The following is a 27,783-nucleotide window of genomic DNA, read 5'->3' on the forward strand; positions in this document are numbered from 1 at the left end:
AAGTTAAAATAAATCTATCTTCCATAAAGCACCCTTACTCTGTTTCCTGCTGAGCGACCTGTTATGGTCAAAAAGGCAACATAGAAACTCCAACAAAAAGATTCAAACCTTGATTATTGCTATATCAATGATACCAGCTTATCCAGTATAAATAGATGCACCTATCACAATGAGATTTGCAACTATGTTTAAATCCAAAGTTAGCCTTTCAAATTAGTCACTTCGTACATTATCTATCTTGCTTTCATATCCAAAGGAAACTCAAAGCATGGAAATTATTTTTGCTAACAATTTCATTTCATAATAAATAAATTCATCAGTCCAACATACAAATGATCCTAAACAGCTTAAAAGATAAAGCATACACATTAATTTCTTCTTGATGGTGTTAATCAACTTGTCAGGGATCCACGGCAATTTGAAGAGAAATATCACTACCACTGGAACACAGAGGCTTGTGTTTCAGATCCATGTCAAAGTGAGGTTGCAGGATAAATTAAGAAAAATATTAGAACACTTCAGCAGCCACTCACCACACAAATCTGTTCTTGCTTCAAGTTTCCAATCTGGTGCAGAAAGGCATTTGGATATCGTTCAGTGACACAAAAAATTCATTCTCAGATTGACCCAGGCTGTTGACAGGACCACACTGAGGTCTCAAAATAGTGTGGAAAATAGACAGGAACAAATGGCAAGAATTCCTTTGCACTGTCCTGTCCTGTCCTATTTGTATCCAAAATGCCTACATATATTACACACATACACTTTAGAGTTAAAACTGTCACGCTCCAAATGAAGACTGTATCTGAGCTAGTCATGGTGTTGCCTGGAGTGACCATAATCCTGCTGACACATGAAATTTATTTTGTCCTCATTAATGAAAAGATTAGATGGAGTTAGTTAGGGTAAGAGTTTAAGATATTAAAAATCTAAGTCCTGATTGCAACCTGCCTGTGAGTCATTGGTTCAGTGCAGGGATGTGCAGGTTTCCAATGTGCTCCCAGGAGGTGATTGAAACCTCAACTCTGATCCTTATGATCCCCACCTGCCCCCCTCAACTCCAACCTTGAGTTCTTGCATTTCTTCCACCAGGGCGAACATCCTCCAGCACCAAACCCACCGGTGAAATCTCTGATCCCTCCCGATCCCAGGTATTCGGGAGGTTTACAGGCTATTCAACGGCATAAAGTGAATAATGAGAGGTCTCAGGGTGAGAAATGAGGTGGTGTGAGGGAGGAGGACATTTAACATGGGCTCAGCTGTTCATAGAAGAGCTTCAGGTGCAAGTTTATGTTGGAATACAGGTGGGCCTTTTAATCTGCCTACTCTGGACTCTGCCCACATTTATTTCCTGCCTTCCGCAGAAGGCTCATCTCTGGACTACTTAGGATCAAGAGCCCTATACCAGAACACATGCTTGAAAAGGGCAGGGGTTTAGTCCCATTTCCTGAATGCCACATTCAACATGACAAACTCACTCACAAAGAACATCAAAAGGAATCAATAACAACAACAAGCATTTATACAATATATTGATTAGATTTGCTCTCATTGATTAGTAGGACATGCTCCAGGGACTGAAAACTTCCTGCTGTTCCTACATTCCTGCAAAAAAATCTTTTTAAAGCAGTGAAACATCCAAAGTTGTTTCATACGTGTCTTATCAGAGAAAGAAAATTGAGAACAGGGTATATTTCTCAAACACCTTTAGAACAAAATGTGATATCCAACCTTTTAAAGTGATACTCAATCAGATGTTCACAAGCTTGGTCAAAAAAGATAGTAGTTAAGGAACATCTTGAAGAAGAAAAGCAATGGAGAGATAAGGTGGTGTACAAAATGTCAGCCACTGTTCACTCTTGCCACCCAAACATTTTCCTGGGTCAAGTCTAGGACTCAAGTGTATAAAAATCAAAGCTGGCATGACAGTGATTAAGGAGCATTAGATGCCAACTTTTGAAGGAGATGTTTGGAAGGTAGCGGACGGTGGGTGGCCAAGGGAAGATGCGAGCATGAAGTGAAAAGGTCAAAAGGTAGAACAGGGTCTCTCCTTTATTTTAAGGCGTTTGGCAAGCTTTCTGCTAGCGTTGGTATCGGTTTCTGACAGACCAGAAAAAGGGACTTTTTCAGGAAAATCACAAAGTCATGGATATAGGCAGAAAATCAAGCCTATAGGTTTAAACTGTTAATTCCTCCTGCTTCCCTGTGAACTCTCCAGAGAATTAAAGCCCCTGAGCTGAAAATCACTGTTGGTGAAAATCACAACACACACTTGAGTTCACATGTCTAATAAATAAAATAGAAAACAACTGAATTAAGTCCTTGAGGACTGCTGATGGATACACAACGACATTTTGGTATACCATCAAGCTGTGATGCTCTTTAACAAGGACTGTATAGAAACTAGCTGTTCACATTCTTCAGAGCTGAAGCAAAGTTAAATTTCACTTGCTTTGTTTCTGGACATTTAAGTTGGTACTAAAATCGCTACACAAAACCAAATCATTTTTGTTTTTGCAATTTGGTTCTGAGCTGATTAAGTTCAACTCATTCTCTTGTCCCTCTATGTTGTCAAATAGATTTTATTTCAAGTAAGGTCCGTTCCAGCTCATAGATCCACTAAATTAGAAACTGCTACAAATGATTACAATTAATTTTCTTTGTGATTTAAAGCAAAAAGGTAACCTTAAAGAAAATTAGATTCCGCAAGAAAGCAGAGTTTGCAGTTTCTTTAATTATTTGTTGTTTTAGTGAAATGCTATTCAGATACCAGAAATGTACATCTCTCAAACTGAACTGGTGCATAAAATACTTTGATGGGTGGTAGGGTTATATTTATTTCAATAGGTAATCTTGTTCAAGCTAACGATACCAAGAAAAAATTTCAATCTAGCTTTCACAATTCTATCAACTGTGAAAGAGAAGAATATTTACTTTTCATTGGCAGTAAATCTTCTCAAGTCTTCATGTAGATCATTAGAGTGATGAAGCATCTCTCCCCTGTTTGGAATCATATCGATCACAAAGGAACACAGGTCTGGTTGTTGAAGGTTAATTATTTTAGTCCCAGGCCATCACAGCAAGAAGCCCTTAGGTCAGTGGCTCTTCCATGAGTAGCTGCTTCATTAATAACTTTCTCTCCAATGGATTCTCCCCAGTTTCTCAACCTCAACTCTGCAGGCGATTTTATGATTCTTTTGTAAGTATGCAGATGTGAACGGTTTTCTAAAACTCTTCATTTTGGATAGCTAGACCATTTTTGTAGACTCTCAACACGGATGCTTCACAAACTAGAAAAGACTTCTACTGTGGTGACCGATTCCCCTGAAGTGAAACTTAATTTTCTGGCTTTGATGTTAAAGACCAAACCAATGCCCTGATCTGTTGACTCAGCCTGTCATAAGTTTAGCAGTCTAAACATTTCCTCTACTAACACTCCAGGGTTTCTTCCAAGTACTTGACTGCAATCACATGCTTTCTTGGAACACAAACACTTAGGACACCATCCAAATCACTCCCTAACCATTTTTTTTTTAAAATGGTCACAGAACTGACCCAAGTTTGGCCACCTCTACTTTGTCTTTTGTATTGGAATTCACTATTACCATCTTCTATACTATGTTTCCTTCCATTTTATTCAATGTACAGAATTTTGCATTTTCTAGCAGCCAGATCTCAAGTTTTTTTCTTTCCCAGATTCTGATGATTTATTGGATTTTTCCAGCAGTTCCTTGTTGATATTTTACCAGGAGTTGAGTTTCCACTGACATCCTTGTGATTAGTGCATTCACATACAATTTCTTTGTTGCTTTTGGAATGCCAGTTGTTAACCAGCATCTTTTCCAATAGGTAATAACTGGACACAATGGAGTTGTGTAAGTAACAGCTAACTACCAAAGGAAGTTTTAACCCTAAAGTTACTGCAAATCTTTGACTGGTGAAACATCTTCTGACGCAATGTTGTGTTTGGCATCTGGGCAATCACTGTCAAACTGCTTCTCACAGGGTGGACTGGATTCGACTCACTGTTCCATTCTACTTTAAGATTATCTTTTATTGTTCAGACCTTGGGACACAAATTGAACAGGCAGTACCTCAGTTTTCAGCTTCTAAATTGGTGACCCAAGTCATGTGCCCTTTCTCATCCAGCAAATAAAATGCATTGTTCTTGGTCTCCACAGTCCAAAGCCTGCCATTTTGTGGGATTTGTGACAAACTGTTTGTTCTAGTTTTAGTATGCCTTAACTAATATCTCCCCAGTCAATTGATGACTGTAGCAAAGCCACTTCCTTGCCCTAAAATGGAAAGTTTCCTCTTTTACTTGTTCAACACTGATTCATTAGGACTGGAAAAAGTTAAAAATGTAAGATGACAGGCCTGAAATGTTTTTTTTATCTCCACTGTAACAGTCAGACCTGCTGACCTTTCCCAAAATTTTCAGTGTAAATTATTTTTACACAGATTTCCAACGTGTTGGTATTGACATGGCTCTGAAGATTATTTCCCATAGTGCTTAGTCCATCACGGAGATGGCCATAAGCATTAGCCATCATGCTTCACCCTTTCTAACAGCACTGTGGATGTTCCTACATGCCAAGAATTACAACAGTTCAAGATGGCAGCTCACCACCAGCTTCTCCAGGGCAATTAGGGATAGGCACCTGGTTGGTGAAGCCCACATCTTGTGAACACATATGAACAATATGACATTAGAAAATCAAACAAAGTTCTTCTGTCTTGAAATGATTCTAGCAACAAAAATTGGTCCAGCGTTTGAAATGAAATTTCCAAAGGCTGAGCTTTAGAGAGTGTGCGCAACTTTAAACTTTGGCCTTGCGGTTTCTTTACAGCACAGAACGAGGTTATTAAGTCCAACCTGTTCACGCTGGATTTCCAAAGAGCAATCTAATCAGTTACATTTTCATATTTTTGTCCAAGTCATAAAATATAGTGACTCCTATTATGGTAACACCACGAGAACTTTAAGTGAGCCCAGCATTCCCCTATATAAGGTGTCATTAAGTTTTATTGCTTCTGACAACCAGGGATTGTGTAACTCATAATAACTAATTTTACTTTTTAAAAAGGTAAAGAAAACTGCCAAGTATGTTTAATCACAAATGAAATGTTATGGCCATTGGAAGTGCATATATATTTTAGCTTTTATTGCTAAATTTCTGACCTCTACCTTTATGGTAGCATAACGTTCTACTGGCCCAGCCTTCCAACACTTTGCCTAAATAGCCACTGTAATCCTTTCACTAACACAGAATTTTATAATGCGGTGTCACCATGTCAGCTGATATTCACAATGAAGGTTAGACTAACTGCTGCATTCAACACTTTATATGGTCGTAAAAAGTTATTTGTTGTTGGACAGCACTCTGGTTGATCCTGCTCTTATCTGCCATATCCTCAAAACTTCCCTCCCAGACCTTGATGTGAGGGGTGGGAGGAATGTCCTGTTTAGGAACACAGAGTCCGATTATGAGACTGATTATTTTGCATAGACCAGAAGAGAAAGTTGTGAGACTCCTCTTGTTCAGTAAATGAAATGCTGAGTCACAATGATCAAGTTGCACTGCTGACTCTTCAGGTCTGGAGAAACAGAGCCCCCTATTTTCAAATGGGCTTTGAATAGTTGGGGTTGAGTAATCATTTTCAGGCTGACTGTGTGGTTCTGTTTTCGCAGTGGAGCAGGACCCTCACCTATTGCAATGCTGGTCAGGAGATTGTGTTGACTCGTGCTCCATGATTTAAGTGAAAGGAAGGTCAATCATTGCAGGTTTACAAATTCCCAATCAGGAATGCAGAGAGCTGCCTAATCATAAAATCAGCCAATCATCTAGCCAAAAATCACAACTGACAGTATTAACATTTATGTTAACAGTACCACGTATTAAAATAGTTAATTCAAGGCATGACAGCTTTATTTCGGAGCAGAAGCTGGAACTGAAGAGTAGAATCAAAATAACATTTATTTATATAGAGCCTTTCAAAGCCACTTGACTTCTCAAAGCAATTTCTGGCTGATGAAATACTTTTGAACAGTAGTCACTGTTGTAACATAGGAAATGCACCAATCAAGATGCACTGCAGTAAGCTCCTTCAAGCAGCTATGTGATAATAACCAGGTAATCGGTTTTTTGGTGATGTTGACTGGCTGTGTCACTGGAGACAAGCCTCCTCCCACTCTTTGCAATAATGCATGGATCCCCAATGGCCAGCTGCAAGGGCAAGTGGGATCATATCTCATCTGAAAGACAGCATTTCTGACACTGCAGCATTCTCTCAGTGCAGCATTTGTGATTTAGTGTAGAGTTGTGTGTTCAAGTCCTGGGAGATAAACCGATCTTATTTTTACAGTATCAAAAGGTGCACTCAAAATTAATTTTCCATAACTTATTTGGTTGAGCATCAAGCATTGAATGGGACTCACACCACACCTGCATTCGGAGAATGTAATTCAAGTGCACTGCTTGTTTATATCCAATTAATGTAACATTGGTCAATCTGTGGGAATACTTGGCAACAGACCTCCATTGAAATGAAGTTACCCTACCCTAAAAAAAATGCTTTTCTCTCATCCATCACAATGCAAACTAAACTCACATTCAAAAACGTTCTCTGTATTGCAAGTGATGCTCAGATCCATTGATGCATTGTGTTTCGGAGGAATGCGAATCACTTTATGATGCATGCAAACTGGGAGCCAGTGACTAAAACTTTTTTAAAAAGTTAAAATGTAAATTGATGTTGCTTGATATGGCATTCAGGTATTGTAGAATGTAAATGAAAAGCTGCTAAACTGACCTCTCTTTTGAAATCTACTAATCTGGGCCCTCCTCTGAGGGATAGTGGTCTAAATAGACACGTTGTGAGGATGGTTCCAAGTCTGTTGCTGTTTAAAGTTTCTGTAGATTGGCAGCTGCTTGACTCTTCCCTTTTTGAGGGGTAAAATTATCAAAGGTAAAATACCAAATGAGTGGTTTTTGCAGTCAAAATGGAAGAGGAACTCTGAATGCATTATAAGAAGATTCCATGTCAGGTCAACAGGACCTGGAAATGTTCAGCACTCTCAGGCATGGTTAAGTTATAGTGAACAATCATTAGGGCCAGAACCATGCACTAAACCCATACCTTCACACTTAGAGTTTTAGTTGCACAGGAGTCCTTCCTTACTTGGTTTCATTCTTGGACTAAAATAGCTTCCAAAATTTTTGACATGTATATACAGATATAAAGTGATTGAAAACGTCAGATTTCCTAATTATATTTACACATGGAGTTCAAATCTAAAAGGGATGAGATCACATGTGGTGGTATAAGTGTTCTAACTTGAGCAAGAAGTTTGCTCCACAAAGCTTCAAATTAATCATTAAACTCTTTCACGTACACAGTCCAAAACACACACCACTAGTTTGCAAAAAAAAAATGCAAACACTAAAATAAGTGATATAAACATATATAAATCACATATCTTACATCAAAAGGGTTACAGATGTTGAAAAGGTAAAAAAAAAGCTTTTTTGCCAGGATGTGTGAAGACCTGTGGGTTTCATGGAGTGAACTACACGTGAGATACGTCACATCATGAGGAATGGTTTCAGAGCTACATACATTCCACTCCATGACATGCAAATGCACGCTCTCACTGCTGTGTTTTCTCTTCAATGATATAGGATGGGTTATGTACAAATACTTTAACATTATTTCAACTGTAGATAGCATTCATACATTAACATGGATAAAGTGAACTTTAATCTGAAAGATGAGAAGTGAAGCGAAGTGAAGAGTAGCAAACCAAGTTAGGCATTTCTTTTACTCAAAACAGGTAGATGCCAGCCAGAAAGCAATTTAGATGCACAAACAATCAAATGAACAGTGATTCTGGTTAGGCTCTTGATGTTCAGCCTCATTTTCATCCTCAGTGGATTGCTTGTTAATCTGTATCCAGGACATCACCCTTTTTGATAGCTCCATTTGAGAAGGGCACAATATGCCAGAATGAGAGGAGTTACTGCATCTGGGTACACTGTAAAGCCCTACTGGAACAGTCCAGCCACTTAGACCTCAACTTCGGCCCAACACAGAAACCCCAAGTTGCTTGCACTGGATCTCGAGGATTGACCACGATGCAATCCCCTGGACCGGAATCTGACCAGCCTCTCGACGGACACCACAGTATCCTTGTTTGACTGGAGTCCATCTACACCTCATGCTACACTTATTGAAACTTCACTCCTCAGGCACATGGCAGAGGATTGTTGCATAATCTACTAGCACATGGTGCCAGTTCCAACTTTGAGGTACCATTGTGCTGTATAGCTGCAAGTCACCCCGTATATATTTTCTCTTCAGTGTACCTGAGCACAACCAACAGTCTGCCTTTCATACTGTGCAGGAAAACAGGCGAAGCAACAGAGGCTGCCTGCTATTCCTTCAGCACCAAGGACCTTGTGCACTAAAAAGAAGGCTAATACAGATGCTTGGCTCTTTGTCAGCATTAAGAATTCTATACAGACACATGAGATATCTGTCTGTCCCTCACCACAAAGTAGTCTGCCATAGGAACACATGGCCCGGCACTCACTCCTCTCCAAAGTAAAATGCTTTAAGGCTGAAGTTGGACTGCCAGCAGGCATGACATTGCAATACCAGTACTTTGCGGATGTGTAGTTACATGGAGAAGGGATCCATGAAGGGCGTGGTCACTGTCCACAAAGGCTCGTTGTGCAAGTGAAACTATTCCATGTCAAGAGAAGCAACTTGGCTGGCATACCCATTCTCTCTGAGCTGAAACAGACACTGATAAGCTGATAAAAATCAGGTGAGGTGATCGCTGTCCAGACTTGCTTATGGGGTGGTGTACAACAATGGCTCAGCTATTGAATGTCAGTGATGTTAAAACATCTGGTAATCTTTCACATGCTAATGGAGCTACAATCAATAGCTTTCAAAGGAACAGGCATGGGGATTGAGAAGATTATCCCCCGTTAGTCCAGTGTGACACATGCAGCACATCAACATCACACTGAATGCTCGTTGTAATGATTGCTACTGCAAGCCTGTGCTAGTTATGCTGTAAAATGGCTGCATGTTCAATATCATTACTTGCTAACATTGCTTAAAGTTAACCTGCAGCTCCTCAACATGGGGGTGCGTAGAGACTCTTGGAGGTGCTGAGAGTACATTGGAATAGTGCTGTGAAATATAAACATTAGCTAACCACAGTGGAACATGTAACAAGTTTTCTAATGATGTGCTGGAGGCCTTTCTGGACCAGCTGAATGGATCTCCTATCTGCAGTGGGGGAATGGGAACGAGGTGGATGGCAAGCCTTCAGACAATCAGAAGATAGGAAGAGCAGAATTTAAGCATGAAGACCTGAATGCAATGACAAATCTGATAGTGTCACAAGTGGTCAATATTAGCAAATACATCCATAAATACCACACCCTGCCAACAGCATGACTAACTTCACCTGTCAACAATCTCCATCACTCCAGGCTCACGACCAACACTCACCAATATCTCACAGGTTGTGCACATTGACCATTATTCAACCACAACCCTCAATGACACATTACCAGGTCTTATACAGCACACAAGTAGAAATTTTAGGAACTAACTGAAGGGGGCGTGGGTGTTGGGATACCCGAGTTACCAGATTCCAAAATCTCACCAAATCAGAAATTCAAAACTGAAGCTTTCTATTCACAAGCAGCACTGAACTTTACTCCTAGTGGAGTTTTCTCTTATGCTATTTTATTATCGCAATCATTTAAGCACATTTGGATTTAAATCATGCTCGACTATATTTATAACGAATATAGTAGTATGTTGGTTTCATTTCCCTTTGCTGCCATTAAATATTAATGAATCCATTTCTGATATTGTTCAGTGCAATTTTATCCTCAAGAGAAATTTAAATGAAAGTTGTTTAAAATGGAAATCACAAACTGATTCTTTAAGTGCATTCCTGTCACTCCCAACAGCAACACATGAATGTCCCAGGTTTTCAATAATTCAATAAATTTGCTTTAAATTCTGGTGTAAATTTCCATCACAGCTCCCTGTAGAAAGAGAAAGGTGAGCAACCTTAGGCAGACCAAGTGTTACGAATCCATTGATATAAAATTACTAGGTGACTGCACTGTGTTTAAAGCCAATGAGGTTGTAAAATGAAATCTCTAGCTACACTGTGAATATTGTTTTCGTGCAATAATTTCCTATGAACCAGAGTACAGTAAAAGGAGTGAACACCCACAGCCTAACCACTGCCATTGTAACTCTTTAGATTCCCACTAAGCAGTCATTAGCTTCATTTGTTCTTCAGTTTCGTGATTCAGTTTCAATGCTGCGGGAGGCCTGTGCATATCACGCTGTACAGCTGCCTAACCGTAAAGGTTGCTGGAGGGTAAGGATCTGTCTCCTTCCCAGATCACTTGTATCAAATCAGAGACATACAGTTTTATCTCCTCACATCCACCATTTCCCACTAAGCCCATATTCAAGCTCTCTCTGTCAGCAGGGCCTCAGTGTGATGCCAGTCATGTCTGAATCTCTAGTTTCAACCATTGAACATGCTTGACCTTGACCTACCTGCAATACTAGCAGTAGCGACCAACCCTGCCTGCTATTACCAATATATAGAGCTGCAGCTTCTGATGAAGCTGGCCAGCTCTCGGAAGTTGATATCCTCTGGGTGATGGACCAAAACCCCACCTCATATGAACGAGGCGAGTACTGATGCAGGAAGCCCATCCTTAACATAACATCCAGACCAAATTTTCACTCGTCAGTACAGTGATAAATACCTTCTGTTTTAAAAAAAATGGATTGAACTGAGATTAGTCAAAAGCGCAGGGCTCTAGGATATTTAAACCTTGTTACATTTTATAATTGAAACATAATTGGAGGAACAATACTATTACTTCTTTTTAAGTGAAAGAAGTGTGAATGTGGGAAAAGCTCTCTTTGGATATGACAAACTTCCTTGGATTTTACAGGGCTAAACGTCGTCATTTATTGACATTTAGTGACACTCACTACCGACAAAGATTGATTCCCAAGTGAGAGACTTGTACAAAGTCAGTACTGTTTGTCATTTACAGATCCTAACACGTGTTTAACATTTGTTCCACAGATATGCATTATCCAGCTACGATAACTCCAGTAACTATCATTACAGTGCCTGTCTGTCCCGTGGGAAACTATCCAATGATTGATGGTGGTCTAGATGCAGATCACTCACCATTACAGACTCAGCCCCATCATTAGTAAAGGGATCTGATGGCTAATGGTGTTTTGATCATTTAGAGCCTTGCGAGTTACCTGACATTTTTACGCAAACACCTTTGAACGGTTTAGTACAAAAACGAGCTACAATAACAAGTTGAACTTTCAGCTTATTTGAAGTTTTGTCAAGGTTCCCTTGCCCTTGAGGAAATGAAACTCATCCCCTTTTTGTCACACAGTAAATATGGACGGTAAAACTGTATCGCATCAAGCAAAGTCTTTGTTCATGTTCCTTTTATCCTGCTTGAATTTGGTCTTTATTCCAGCATTACAGAAAATCCTCAATCCCATGTTTCATACAGAGAACAATAGAAACCTCTGTTTGAGGAACCAAACGCATTCAGGGTCTCACAACATAGCAGTAAGTTGTTCACTGCACAAAACAAAAATGACTTTGAAACTTCAACTGCCTTTTATGACTATTATGAATACATTGAGAGTGAACAATACTGATCACTGGGCCTTGTTTAAGCCTGCCATTCTTTCAATCATTTGAAAAATGATACTATTGTCAGTTTGTATTTGCACCACGGTAGAAGCTGATATCTCTCGGCAGTAATCAAATAATATACTTACCAGCCTGTGCCAAACTTGACCATTTCAATTCTTCCCAATAATCTAAGATTACAAATTAATCCTGGATGCCCACTCCACATGCTAATGATTCTGAGTAGACATCCCATGTGCTCCAATTAATTAGTATACAAATTACTCCCACCTTCAAATTAATACTTCAATAAAACTTCCCCTGTTGGGTTCTTATAACAGTGGGTTTGCCTCCTTTTGATTGATACAAAAATGATAGAGATCTTGAATTATGGATCTCCACCTTCTTTTCTAGCTTGGATTTCCCAATGTAACTCAACTTTTGTGTAAGCTAATTACTAAATTAAAAATCAATATTTGCTATGGCTAACAGATTCATTAAGTAGACAGGCAGGAAGTTGGAAGAATACAGCAAGTCAGGCAGCATCAGGAGGTGGAGAAGTCGACGTTTCAGATATAACCCTTCTCCAGGGCTGGGGGTGGGTGTAGGGGGAGCCGCAGATAAAGGGGGTGGTGGGGCGGGGTGGTGGGGCAGGGTGGTGAAGTGGGGATAGGTGAAGACAAAAATCGGACTGGACCTCCCAGTCACCGCCCATTTCAATTCCTCCAACCACTCCCTTTCCAACATGAGCATCCTTGGCCTCCTCCATCGTCACAGCAAATCAGACTGTAAATTGGAGAAACACCACCTCATCTTCCACCTAGCAGTCGACAGCCCGGAGGACTCAACATTTCAAATAACCTCCCTTCCCATTCCCTGGCTCCCTTCTCGGCCCCTCCCCTTCCCTTCCACCTCTCCCAGCCACCTACCTAATTCATTCCTCCCATTGACCAGCCAGGTCACACCCTCTGCCTGTCTTCACCTATCTCCACTTCACCACACTGCCCCTGCCACCCCCTTTATCTACAGCTCCCCCTACACCCACCCCCAGTCCTGAAGAAGGGTTATGCCCCAAACGTCGACTTCTCTACCTCCTGATTTTGCCTGGCTTGCTGTATTCTTCCAGCTGCCTGCCTGTCTACTTTGGATTCCAGCATCTGCAGTTTTTTCATCTCTAACAGAGTCAACTCATACAGCATGGGAACAGATACTTCTATCCAACCAGGTTTCCCAAACTAAACTAGTCATGTTTGGCCCATATCCCTCTAAACCCTTCCTATTCATGTACCTGTCCAAATGTCTTTGAAATGCTGTAACTGCACCTGCATCCATCACTTCTTCTGACAGTTCATTCCATACATGCACCACACTGTGAAAAAGTTGCTCCTCAGGTCCCTTTTAAATATTTCCCTTCTAACATTAAACTGATGCTCTCCAGTTATGAACACTTCTACCCTCGGGAAAAGACCTTTGTTCTTCATCTTATCCATGCTCCACACGATTTTATAAAGATCTAAGCTAACCCCTCAACCTCTGACGCTCTGGGGAAAAAATCCAAGCCTATTCAGCTTCTCCATATAACTCAAACCCTCCAGTCCGGATAAGATCCTTGTAAATCTTTTCTGCATCCTTTCCAATTTAATAATATAAATATCCCAATAGTGACCAACAATACTCCAAAAGAAGTGCCCTCACTAATGTTGTGGCTGGCCAGGACAAGACATCCAAACTTTTATATTTTGTACTCTGACCAATTAAGGCAAGCATGTCAAATGCCTTCATCTTCACCCTGTCTAACTGTGATGCCACTTTCAAGGAACGATGTACCTGAACCTCTCGGTCTTTCTTTTCGACAACACTCCCTGAGGCCCTACCATTAACTGTGCAAGTCCTGCCTTGGTTTGTCTTCCAACATCTCGCATTTTTCTGCATTAAACTTCACCTGCCATTCAGTTAACAACCAATGGAGACCAAATGGGCCAGTTTAACAAGTACGTATTTGGCTTAATTTAGAGTATTGGCTGGATGTCATAGAGATGTACAGCATGGAAACAGACCCTTTGGTCCAACCCATCCAGATATCCCAACTCCCACCTGCCAGCACCCAGCCCATATCCCTCCAAACCCTTCCTATTCATACGCCCATCCAAATGCCTCTTAAAATGTTTCAATTGTACCAGCCTCCACCACTTCCTCTGGCAGCCCATTCCATACACGTACCACCCTCTGTGTGAAAAAATTGCCCTGTAGGTGTATTTTATATCTTTCACCTCTCAACCTAAACCGATGCCCTCGAGTTCTGGACTCCCCAAATTAACAGTCTTGTTCCTCTACAAACACTGCCCCAGGTTAAATTAATAGTTATGGCTTATATTTTAAGTTTAATCAAGAGACATACCTCCAAAAACATATAACCAAGAAAGAAACCACTCTACTCACTACTGCAGATTCTCTGTAGGCTACACTTAAAACAATTAACTTATCTGATTCTGTGCTGTGAACTTCGCCCAACACTTCCTCCAAGATCAGTTGTGAATTTCACTGTTTGTTAATTTTCCCAGACACACTTTGATGTCCAATACGTTAATTCAAACAGCAAAGGCAGAAACTGTGCAGGTTCTCTTTCTCTCTCTCCTGCAATGACCTCACCATGTGCTTCCCTTGTCTGTTCTTCTCCCTTTTAAAACTGTTGTTTTGACTTTTTTTTCTCCAAAGTTCCCAAACAACGCAACAGCATACAAAACAGTAATTGCTGCTCCTGGAATTCGAGGAAATCACCTCCAGCACCTAAAATACCTCAAAAAAAAAAGGAGCAGCTGTTACAGTCAGAAACTTTTCCCATTCTTGGATTAGCAATTCAAAATCTTGACCTATGATTATTTAGTGTCTTTAACTTTCTCCTACATTTTGTACTGAAGCAATAACTCAATAGGAGTCAGGAGTAAAATATCTTGTAATATTATTACCTGTTGAATTCAACAGTGTATTAGGAACTTACTGTGTGATCTGTGGTAATTTTTACAGTGGAATATCTGTTGCTGTGCAAATATCAGTGTAAAACAGAACAATGTAATCCATTTTCCGGAGAAGAACTTAATGAGCATTTGTCTTTGATATTTTGGGTTTACACATAATGTAGATTGATCAAAGTTCCAACACTCAGTGCATTTCCAAACAGAACATGTGCCCAGTTGAGGTGGTGCACCACTTTAAAGGTAAATGGCTAAAGAACCAAAAGTGGCATGAGGAAATCCTTTTACTATGTAAGCATTTTGGATCTGAAGTACACCGCCTCAGCGTGTGCTGGAGGCTAATTCAATCTTAGTGATCTAATTCTTTTTGAAAACCATCTGAAGAGAAAACATTTGAGGTTACACACAGGCAAAGGAATAGGGTAATGTGAGTTCCTCTTGCAGAGGGCCAACATAGACCAAATGGCCATATTCCATGCTGTGATAATTCCATTATTTTATAAATGGCTTGGAAAGCCTGTAAAACTGCAAGCATCCTGACTTGCGCATTTAAGAAAACCTCTGCTGTATGCCATGCAGGCCCTATTAGGATGACAATGCTGCATCAGCGCTAACACCTCAGGAATTAATGGATTGAAGACTTAATCTTATTGGAAACATTAGGCATTCTACACAGAAGTGACTTGTGCAGCAAACCCAGCAGAAGACAGAATTGACTCCTCAGTCAGCTGTCTGTGAAACACAAAGAACTTCTATTATATATGAGTAAAGATGGCAAATCTGAAGAAAACTTAAGGCAATATAAAATAATGCTTTTCTGGGCTAAGTTGCTCGTGCAAGTGATGTGTATTAGTGTTTTCTGATAACCGGTCACTCATTTACTGCTGTTGATACAAAACATTCCAACAACTTTACAACTCATTAGATGCGTAGCATGTATGACCAAACTTCAACAAGAAAACTAACAAACTGAAACTTTAATCTGAAACAACGACATTAGGTTGAAATCTTAAATGGTCTTCAGACTGCAGTCGGTCAAAAGAAACTAGTTGCATTTTCATTTAGAGACACACAGGATCAGCCAAAGGATGGACACAATTTTGTCACTTGATTTTTCATAAGCTTACAGTATCTGAGGTGTTGTGTATGCCAATTAAATGACTTCCAAACCTAAAACAATGCAAACTTGAACTGTTTGAGGATCATACAAGTTACAAATCTTTGTTTTCCTTTCATTAAGAAATCATTTAGTATGAAAGTATGCAGAGTAAGGAAGGAAGAGGCCTTTCTCAAATGTGGAGCTGGTACCATTCAGTCAGTTCCACCCACATTAAATTATCTATTGCTCAGTCAGAGTCACAGACAGACATACTTATCAGCAAAACATTGCTTAGAACCTACTGCAGTGCAAGCACTGTTAACAACTAGCTTCACCCATTTTGCTGTGGGAGAAGATCCATTTAAAACTACAACGTTCAGAAGCAATTCAGCATCTCACAGCAATCCGCATCACTCTCACCAATCTCTGCAAATGCCATTGGAGATACACAATGCACACATTGCTGTTGCAAAGAACTGAAATCAACTTCTGATAATCACTCATGAATTCTCATGCTATTTTGTACTGTAGTAGATGAGAGAATCCTGTGATCTGTGTTTAGCATGGTGGGGGATCAAATTAAGTAAGGTTTGAAGCAGAGCTTGAAGATTTAATTTCTGTCCATGATGTCTATTGCCAAAGTCAATAGCACCCAATTGGAGTAGACAAGGTCTAAAGTGTTGTCTCTCAGGATTGTGCAAGCTGTCTAAAGATATACTTGATTTGGCAGAAAGTGGATAAAGAGGTCTTTGTAGAGACAGGAAGAGAACTTTGATTCTCCTGCTCCTTGGATGCTGCCTGACCTGCTGTGTTTTTCCAGCACCACACTCTTGCAAGTTAAAAATTACACAACACCAGGTTATATAATCCAGTCTAGCTACCTGAAGGAGCAGCATTCCAAAAGCATGTACTTTCAAATAAACCTGTTGGACTCTAGCCTGGTGTTGTGTGATTTTTAACTAGATACAATATAGTCCACTGTACTTCATAAAATTCAGCAGTACAACGGATACCAGGAGCACAGTCATGCTGATGGTGATTAAGAGTAAAGAATATAGGACTGAACCACTGTAAACACATCAGTGGAGAGAGAGTTGGCTGATACTGCTGGCGTCTTCAGAACTAGTTAGCAAGGAGCCGCAAAGCTATAAATTGGGGGCAGCTGTCGGTAAAGCTTCCATGTTAAAAGTTGTCTACAGATCTTTGACACAAATGGTACAGATTTCCAGTTCAGCAAATCTCAGCTGACATTCAAATCTGACTTTTAAGTAGTACAAGGAACCATTCATGGCTGTTTTGTTGTGTCGTGTCTGTGTGTTATTATTTTTTCAGTCAGTGCCAATTACGTACGCCTGAACCTGCAAGCAAGCTGGGTGTGGCCAGACAACCGTAGGTACCATCCAACATCTGCTCAAATGTCACCCTTCTTTATTTCTGAAATACCAATCAATGTAATGGCTGGGGAGGAGGGTGGCAAGGACCATACACACTCTATAGGTAACACAGCACTCCACATTGTGTTGTATTAGGTGTCAGCCAGGACTCATTGGCAGCACCCTCACCTCCGAAAGTTGTGGACACAAGTCCCATTAATTGAGATAGGATCACAAAACCTAGCCAGTCAAAATTAGCATGAATGTTGCACTGAACGGATTTTCCCAGTTGATCACTGCTCGCACCTAGTGGTGTTTGCCACCTCTAGCAGTATGGGGTATGGAGTAAAGATTATTTGAGGAAGCTTGCTGCCACACACCTTTCTTTTTTCTTGGCTTACCTAATGATTAGTGGTAGAGGATATAACCCCAGTGAGTGTCTATAGGAGCAACATTGTTCTTAGATGACAAGGGATTTCTTGTTTAGCAATCAATGCAGCTACACTTGGTCAGGTATAATTGCTCGCATCTTAAAAGAGCTGGTACAGCTGCTCACTTTGAAAGTTGGGGGAAGAACTCCTAGTCTCCAATCACAGACGGTATGTAACATAGAAAAAGTATGGTGGAGTCAATGTAATGTGAACATTAACCTCATCAGAACTGTTCTGTTTTACAACATATTGTCTCATCCATGGAACAGCACCTGCCAAAAACTGAGTTCTGTGGTGAATGTAAAAGATCCTACTGGGCTATTTTGACAAAGAACATGAATGTTTTTCACCATACATTAGTTAACATCTACCCCACAGTCAACTTCCAGCAGAGAGCATTAGGCTCTTTATCTCATTATTGTTTGTGGGAGCTTGCTGTGTATAAATTGGTCATCCCGTTTCCCACATATACAACACCCACTCCACTTTAAAACCACTTTATTGATTGGAAAGTGCTTCAGGACATACTGAAGGCAAGAGGGGTGCTAGATAAATGCAAATATTTTTCTTTCTGTTTTGTTTCAGTTTCGGAGATATAAGAATCTGGCTGGTCATTTTTTTAAGATGGATAAGATTAGCACACTGGACACTGTGATCCTTTATTAAAAGCAAAATAAATATTCTAAACAGTAATGGTGAGCATAGTCAAACTTATAAAGTGATAAAGTATACTGTCAGTGTAAAGTTGATACAAGTTTAAAGTGTTGTATTTAGTGGTTGTAAAGTGTAACTTGAAGATTTCATGATAATACCATGTTTATCCACACAATTGTTCTCTACATCTGCAACACTCATCCTGAAGAATGAGCACAGTATGCTGAAGGCTGAACACCTTTAGTTTGTGCTACATTGCCTAACAACCACAGAGAAAAGCCTCAACTATGATTATTGTCAAGGGAAAGCACTTTCATGATCTTAGATTAACATCTGTTCTTACAAGTTTAACAATTTATATTTGACCGTGAGCTCGATGCATTTAGGCCTTTCAAGACCAACTCAAATATTGTACAAACCCAAAACGCTCAACATTATATTGTAACATTCACTGTGACTCATAATGTAGTTCTATTCACATTGTGACAACAACCAGAAAACAAATGTATTAGAGGTTATTTCCATTGGATCATTTGGAAATATAAATAATATGACATCACATCGAAGATAAATTGAATGCAGAATGATTAGGTTGACATTGTTCTGCATTAGAAGTCCTGAAGATTTTATTAGTACTCAAAACAATTGTGCTATTTTAATAAATACAAATGTAAAAATGTTATATTTCAGACATTATCTTTGAGCAACATATTTTCTGATTGTACCCAAAGAACCTATACTTTGAAGAGGTATCAAAGATGTTTTGATTGAGCCAAGTACGTTTAGGGAGATGCCAATATTAAACTGAGACCAAACTAAGCTAAGATCGGCAAAATCCCATTAAGTGGACCCAAGACTGTGGAATGTCAGCAATGATATTTTTCTTCTTGATTTATACATTATTTAGAGTATTTGGCCCAAACAGAAATCATTCTAAACCATTTCTGTTAAATATTATTCAGTCGTTACAGAACAGATGAAGTACTGACAGAAACTAGGTCAAACCACCTGATGAATTCTGGTAAAGATCACCAATTACTCTACTGGTTCTTCTCCAACATTTTCATTTATCTTCATGTAATGGAGACAATACAAATATTATGATTTTAAGAGAAGAATAAAATTAAATGTTATTTCAGCTGGACAAGTAACATGCTTTCCATATGGAAATATTTAATGCCATATTGTAGTTTGATTTTGAATTGGGCCTACAATAAACTCAAATCCAACCTACAGAATACAATGTCTATTCTGAATGATAAAGCCATTTGCTTTACTGATAATTGATTGCATCTTCAAGCCCAGTACCATGATGGCCTTGGTTCAGATGTACAAATATGACTTATGTCCTTTTGTTTAAACAGAGGGAATGAGTGAAGAATGACAAGTCTGGAGTGAAGGAAAAACCATATGAAGCCAGAAGCACTCATGCTTTTCATGGCCCACATTTTAGGTAAACAAAGAAAAATCCCTAAAGTTGTTTCACGGCAGCCATCTCCAAACCATTTAAGACCATAGGAGTGCCTACCATGGGTCTGAGTAAATTAACTGTAGCATATACATAATGTTGAAGAGAGGATCACAAAACTACTCATGCTCCCGATATGAACAGGTTATGAGGTCAAGATAAGTTTAGGTGGGCATTTTGGGTGACCATAGGGCATCCTAATGTAATTCAGTGTGCTTCCAGACTCCAATGGGTCCACAATGTTTCCTTGGATACTTTGTTGCCTGAAAAAGGGATGCAGCACAAGCAAAAGTCCACGGCATTATATTGACATCATCATGTGTTTCACTAACCTTTCTTTCTTTGGCAGATACTTCAATCCAATGATGCAGCTTGTAATGAAGTGAGCAAAGTAAATACGTCAGGCACGTGATTCCATTTTGAAGCCAAACATCCAACTGTTTTGCAGTGCTCTTTCCACAGTAATAGGGCAGTGTCCCTTCAACAACCTCTTAGGAGAGAGAAAAAAAGCCAATTATATCAAAGACAACATTCAAAAAGACTTTAACAACAGGATCTGTTATTTAATTGGGGTTTTTGTGTGGAATAATGAAAAGGCAAAAAAGGAAATTGCAGGAAACTGCTGTACTGTTATTTAAATAAAAGCCATAGACTATATTAAAGGCCAACTGTGTCAGAAAATCTTGTCCTGCCTGACAATACGACATTGAAACATATTGTAGCACATATCCTCTATAACAAATGAAGAAAAGTACTATTTTTCAATAGGCATTGAGTATTAGTCAGCAGTTTTTACTCTCAAATTTTCTTTCTGATCTCTTGAGAATAGTCTTAAACCGAAATAATGTTTGCAGAGATCTAGGACTCCTGTATGAGAGGCAGCATTATCATGCATGGACCTCCCCGAGAAGGCGACTGTTCCCTTTTATTCATTTATCATACAGGCTGATAGCAATGTTGCTAAGACTGTTCTCAGATACTAAATCTATGGTTGTCTTGGCCTTTTGCTGCATAAGTATCAGGTCAGGTAACATAGCCTCTGTCTCAAACAGCCATTTACTTCTCTAATTTATCCCGTTCAATGCCACACAGTGAGTGAGTTCACTATTATCCTTCATAAGTGTACACACATTAACAAATTTTCAATTCCTGTATGCATTCAGTGGCCTGCAGGCAGTTTCCCCTGTCCTCCATTCTTTATATAACGAACAGTCTGAACACTAGGGATGCACTGGCATTGTCAGGGTGCACCATTAGAGGATAGAATAGTAGAAATTATGTTGTTGCCATAGTTCTGCCATTTGAAATAACTGGGCAGGTGCATTCGTATCATGGTAACTTTCAATGGAAAATGCTTGGTGGTGGTGCTTGCGAGTACCATAATAAATTTTACTGAATAAGGTATTTTGTCTTAGTTCACTTGCAACATAGGAATTCTCTTTCACCTATATAAGGTGACAGAGATTTTTCTTGTAGCTACTGCTTAAATAGATTTGGTCAACTGAAGCATATCAGTACAGTAATCTCACATTTTGTCAAAGTTTCGAGTCTATTACATGCACTCATCAGGACAATTTGCAAAGAATATCAATTTAAAAGGAAAACCGATATTTATAGTATATATGATTATTTTATCTGTTAGTTATTGTTAACTAGTGCACTTTTCCAGAGTTGAAAAGTGTGGTGCTGGAAAAACATAGCAGGTCAGGCAGCAGCCGAGGAGCAGGAGAATTGATGTTTTGGGCATGAGCCTTTCAAACTAGATTCTCCTGCTCCTCAGATGCTGCCAGAACTTGGGCACTTTTCCTGCTTTGACTCAACCAATCATAATCTGGTCAGCCCATCAGTAATCTCAATTTGTATAGTATGAATGTTGGTTTCCTTAAAAATTGGTTTACTTGTGAATTGTCCTGATGAGAACAAGTTAAAAACCTTCTACAAAATAGTGTCTTTTTTCAGTCGTACTCAAGTGGTGCACTACCAAATGACCATACACTTTAGTAATTTGAAGTAAATTTGAATATCTTTGTGGATAATGTGTAAAATATTTATGTTGATCAACACAACATTTTGGAAATAGTCAAGGACTGCACTACAAAGTCATGTGTACTTATTTAATAGTTCACACTAACTATACTGTAAAAACAGGAAGAGTACATTTGAGCTGCAGAGGTGCTACCATGTAATTGGACTATTTAATTTCCAATATATTTAACAGCCCATAATTACCTAAATATTAATTTCGTTTTGAAAATGTAGGTGATCTCCATTCAACTGTTATGACATTGTCGCAAATTACAAAGGCAATACAGTCGTTGTTCCATTACATTAGTCAATATTATATGGGATTCAGATTAAGGCAGCAAGAACTAAAGGTTATTCTAGCAACAAGTGGGTTCTCAAAGTCTGAAAATTTCACTAATATGATACAATTGAAGATTCCCCCTGAAGACTGTAAGGCAGTTACTACTTCATCACCACTTGGAATCCATAGATAGAGTGTTGTGATATTTTATGCTCTGTTGAGTATTTGAAGTATGAAGTAGTAACCTGGTATGTACTTAATGGAACACTATGCTACCATGGGATGGTAACATTCAGTGGCACACTAAATGGTGAAATCCATTTAAGAAGGAATATGCTAATAAACAGGATATGTAACATGTGACTAGCAGCTATTGTCAGTCTAGTTGCAGCATGCACGTGTCAGGGTGTGTAACTGTCTGTAACATGTACTGAATTTCTGTAACAAATCTGTCTGCTAAGTTAACCTATAATTAGGTCCTCAAACAAGCACAGCCTATATTCATTTACCAGTCCTTGAGAGAGCTTGGAAACTTTGTTAGGAAGGCATAAAAAATAAACAAATCAACCTTGAACTTACTAAATTCTGCAGTTGCTGGAAATCTGAAGTGAAACCAAAATTCTGGAAATACTTAGCAGGACAGGCAGCATTTACTGACAGAAATAGAGTTAACAACTCAAATGATGATGACCAGCTGAGGAAAGATAGAAATGGAGTAAGTTTTGAGCAAGTGAAAAAGGGACAGGGGTAGAGTCGACAACAAAAAGGGAAGGTATGTGCTAGGTCTGAAGGCAGAGACATGAAATGACAAAGTGTATGGCAGTTAATGGACAAACACAAGAAGCAATAGGTTGTGTCCTCACAAGGGCTGAATGGAAGCTGTCTGAACGTAACGTGAAGGAACAAAGAAAGAAACGAGAAAAAGCCAGCCCACCCAAAATGAAATAAATTAAGAGCAGATCTAAAATTATTTAGCCCAGAGATCTGAAGAGTGTCATGTTGAAAAATGATATGCTACTCCTCAGGTTTGCGTGAGAGATTCATTGGAAAACTGCAACAGGCCAAGGACAGAAAGATCAGAGCGGGGAATTGAAATGAGAAGCAACTGACAGCTCAGGGTTATTTTTACAATGAATGTAACCTAGAATTGAGATTTGGCAGGAATGAGGCTCGTTTAGGTGATATGGTATACAAATGTCAGGCATAAATCAACTTTGATAGGAAGTTAAAAATAGGACATGATTTCAGACAATTGGAACATGCTTCGTTCCAGTCAGGTGGATTAGGTTCAAATGATTCAAATTGTCACCACTCCTTTCAAGATAACTTCTGATAAAAAAGGTCAATGATGTAGAAAGTTAACTGTTTGTCTAATTCAAATATTGCCAGGCCTGCTGAATATTCCCAGCAGCTCTACTTTCACAACTCTTACAATTTACTATTTGCAGGATTCAAATTGAGCTACCTTTCTTTTTCTACTTAAAATGATGTGTTCATCTCTGGACCGAAATACTTCACATTGCAGAGCAGCAGCAACACAATGAACATAGCAAGTGAAGGAACAGGCTTACCATTACTTTCTTAGGATAACCAAGGTGAGACAATAAATACATTATTGCCATCATCTACACCCCAAGCATAAATGTATTAAAAAATACAAGCTTCTGCACCAAAATGTTTGATCTCCTTAATGATGATTGCAAAAATACAGAAAAAAAAAATCACAAATTTAAAAGTATAACATGGCACAAATTTGTTTTTGCAAATGCAGAATTTCATTTTACCATTAACTCAATCAAGAATCTCAATTATGAAATAAGTCTGTAATTTAGATACATTCTTAGTAAGCATAACATTTTCAGAGAAATGGAAAGGCAGGTCTCAGAGAAAGACTAGTCAAGACTAGCATGTGGTCCCTAACTTTACAGCCATTAATTCTTATGGTTGGAAAATCATGATCTTTAATTGTACAATTTCTCAATCCACACTCCTGGTGAGTGCCACTCCTTACTGACAACAATTGAAGGGGGAAGGAGAACTCTCAGTAAATCACCTGAAGGGGAGAAGACTTTATTCATATGGAGATACATGGAAAATTAGGATTGTTCTTCAAACAGCAAAGAAAAATGAGAGAAATGCTCAAAATGTTGTGTCCATTTATCCCTCATAAAATCTTAACTCTTACACTCAGTTCTCTTCTTTAAATTGCATTAGGCAAATCTGCAACTAATGAAAGAAAGAAAAGAGACCATTCTCTGGTACATACAATCTATCAATACAGGTAAAAGACTTAACCTATTGTTGATGCTACTGTCACATAAGAGCAACAGCACAGTTATTCCAACTGTCACTGCTGCATTTCTTTGCAATGAATTATTGCTTCAGTTGCCTTCGTGTATATACATTCTAACAGCTTGAGCTTTTGTGGTTCTCATCACTCAGCACATTTAAACAGCTAAGCAAACATCAGTAACTTTAATTTCAAATGTTGTTAATATAGAAAGGCCACACAAATATGACTAGTCTCTGGGAACTATACAACTCTTGGACAATAGTCTCTTTTCCTCACTGATTGACTGACAACTTCCTTAACTGTTGACTTCACTATATTACTGAACCAACATAATATCTGGTGTTACCTGAATAAATCCACCTCGTTAAGTTCACAATTCTCTGATTACTGACAAGTTGCTGCACAAATCCCTGTTGGAGTTTGATTATTTAGGAGAACAGTGTAAATTGATCTCAGTTTTAAAATTTCTATTATAATATAAAAGAATTAATTGAGACATGGAAATAATCCATCATTTTATCCAGCACTCAAAGACAGCTATGTATATATACACAAAGCAAAAAAATGCTGGAGATTACAGTGGGTCAGACAGCATTCAGGGAGAGAGCAAGCTAACGTTGAGTCCAGATGACTCTTCAGAGCATGCAAGTTATTTCCTATATTATTACTCCACGTTGAACATTCCTACAGATATGGTAAACAGACCACAGAGACTTTCTAAATTGAAATTTTTGCTTCTTAAACACACATGTACTTAACTAAGTGGTAGTGCCAATCTTTCCAAATATGCAAAGTTATCAACGTAATTCTACGTCTGCGACTGAGACAGACAGGTGAGGGTAGTCTCAGATTTTATTGCTGATCTGTGCAGATCTAGCCACACTCAGCTCAACTTGCCTCAGCACCTCAAGGTGATTGTGGAAGAAATCAAATCAGGCAACTGAAGTAACTTTGTTGGAAGACATGGATCAGGTGAAGTTGAGATACATTCTGTGATGAAATTACTTGCTTTCACTCGCTGTCCAGATTAGTGGATAAAAGCGATCATCCTGGGGTGTGAGGATATATACAGCCAGTAGGTGACAGATCAGTGGGACTGTAGCCACAGTCAGGAAAGGGTGAATAAAGCCCAAACCTTCTGAAAGAAAACCCTTTACTGTTTCCTACGTCAACAGCTTTAAATTCAAATGGTTTAGAAATAGAATTGCCAAAAATTTGATTTTCCTAACTTTTTCACCTGACAAGAACCTGGGAAGATTATGAAGATCCCAGGTAATTAGTATTCATGTGAAAAGGTTTTCAATTAAGGTTATATTTGAAAAAACCCAAAAAAAAACAAAATTGCTGGAAGAACTCAGTAGATCTGGTAGCATCCGTGGAGAGGGAATGAAGTTAACATTTCAAGTCCAATGACCCTTCTGCAGAACTTTGAGACTGCTCTGCCATTTGATTATGGGCCGATGTGATCTCAACCCCATTCTCCTACCTTCTCCCATAACCTTTAATGTCCTTATTAATCAAGAACCTCTCTATCTTGGTCTTAAATGCACTCAGTGGCTCAGCTGTCTTCTGCAGCAATGCGTTCCACAGATTCACCACCCTCTGTCTAACAAACTTCCCCTCATCTCAGTTCTAAATGATCATGCCTATCCACCAGGCTATCACCACTCTTCATCACTACTGATTAACTGACATTGCAATCAAGGACAGGAAGTTCCTGCTACAAGTAATTCCTTTGTTGGTGGGGAAGTTGTGATACTGCAATTTTTGCCATTTAATAAAATGAATTAAGTTACATGTGAAAATAATTCACATGCCTATTTATTTTTACTAACAAGATCCACTTAACATTTTGAATATTTCCGATCTTCAATTACATCAACATTTTGCAACAAGCCTCCCCAAATGAGAAAAAAAAACTTATTTTATAAAGCAGGCAAGCCTTATATAATTCCCTTTCCAACAAACATTACACAATTGACTAAATCCATAAGTACTCTATTATGCTTTTAAAGCTGATTGAATGTCCTGCAGTTGTCATAAATCAATGCAAAAAATCATAACTTATTCCTCTTTGTACTGCTTTCCCACTTGTAATTTTGGCTTGTAGTAATTGCTATAATGGAGCATAGTTGGTAATTGAAGACAGCAATCTAGAACATTTTTGTAATAATGTTGTTTTTAATGAATCTGTTTCCCTTAACATAGTGAGATTCATAATATCAGACATTGCATTTCATTTCCTGTGAATGTCAATGGTCATTCAGAAGCCAAGTGTCAAGCTCCAACATGGGGATAGCTTTAAGTGGAATCTAGTTACTCCTGAAGTTTGGTTTAAACTGAGATTTCCGCTGCTTATATTTATTCAATCTTTCATTCTTCATCGTTTCCACATAAATAGCTTCCTCACGTTCACTCTGTCAATTCCTACCATTTGAGTTCATTGAGAAGTAAGCATCACCAGCAGGGGCAGTATTTGTTCCCCTTCCTGAACTGATCTTGCATTGTCTGTGTGGCTCATTTGGGGCATTTTGCAGTTAACCACGTAACTATAACTTCAGATCCACTGTAGACTGGTAAAGGATGGCAGATTTCTCATGAGCCAGATGGGGTTTTATGCCAATTGACGATTGTTTCATAAGCACCATTACTGAGACATGCTTTCCATTCCAGATTTTGTTTCCTTTTTAATTTGAATTCCACTCAGTACTATGATGGGATTTGAACCCAGAGATATACTTGGCCTCTGACTTACTAGTCCAAGAACATTAACACTGCACCATTTCCTCAGGGAAGGGAAAGAGGAAGCTATATTCTTTTTTTTACAGTTTACTGTCAATGGTTTTGTGGATCACTACTCATTATCTTCTCTTCTGACCTCAGGCCAGGGGTTTTGTGGATGGGAGCTGGCATTTCTTTTCCTATTCGTGTTTTATGACTATGCCTCGAGTTATTGCCCATCCCAGATGATCTTGAGGCGGTAGTAGTGAACCACCTCTGAAGATCCATCCACAGACTTGTTATTAGGGAGGGGAATGAGGGCCAGATTGAAGAGACTGGATTTAACTAGTATCTCAGGCTGGGCATCAAGCCATCATTCCTCTGTCATTTGGAACATTTTGGCTGCAAGTTAAGTTTCTAAATGAGGACGCATCCAGGTAGTAAATGATTTCGAGAAGATGCGTTAAAATGTAATTGCCATACTGCCTTTACTTGCTCACTCATGAGTTTGCATTCAATGGCTCCTAGAGGCTAAGATTTTTAATTGGCTTAAACTCGAATACTGAAATGCTCGATTTCTGACAACGTCCTCATTAATGAACTGTGTTGTCTCTGCAGATGGTGCCTTACTAGGGTGACATGAAGTATTAAGCCCAAGGTGTTTCTACTGTAGGGCTTTAACGCTGACACAGACCTCTGGGCTGAATGGCTTGTTTCTGTGCTGTACAATCGGTGTTCC

At 39.1% G+C, this 27,783-nt stretch overlaps 1 protein-coding gene across 3 annotated transcripts in view; it reads right to left on the bottom strand.

The window, feature by feature from the left end:
• Positions 1-27,783, bottom strand: part of ppp2r3a (protein phosphatase 2, regulatory subunit B'', alpha) — a 342,270-nt gene that overhangs the window by 312,035 nt on the left and 2,452 nt on the right. For all 3 annotated transcript variants that reach the window (XM_072572892.1, XM_072572891.1, XM_072572893.1), the window contains exon 2: positions 20,058-20,215. The gene's annotated coding sequence lies outside the window, so the exon portion shown is untranslated. The remainder of the gene's footprint in view (positions 1-20,057; positions 20,216-27,783) is intronic.

Source organism: Chiloscyllium punctatum, chromosome 6, assembly GCF_047496795.1.
Source record: "Chiloscyllium punctatum isolate Juve2018m chromosome 6, sChiPun1.3, whole genome shotgun sequence".
Lineage (NCBI taxonomy): Eukaryota > Metazoa > Chordata > Chondrichthyes > Orectolobiformes > Hemiscylliidae > Chiloscyllium > Chiloscyllium punctatum.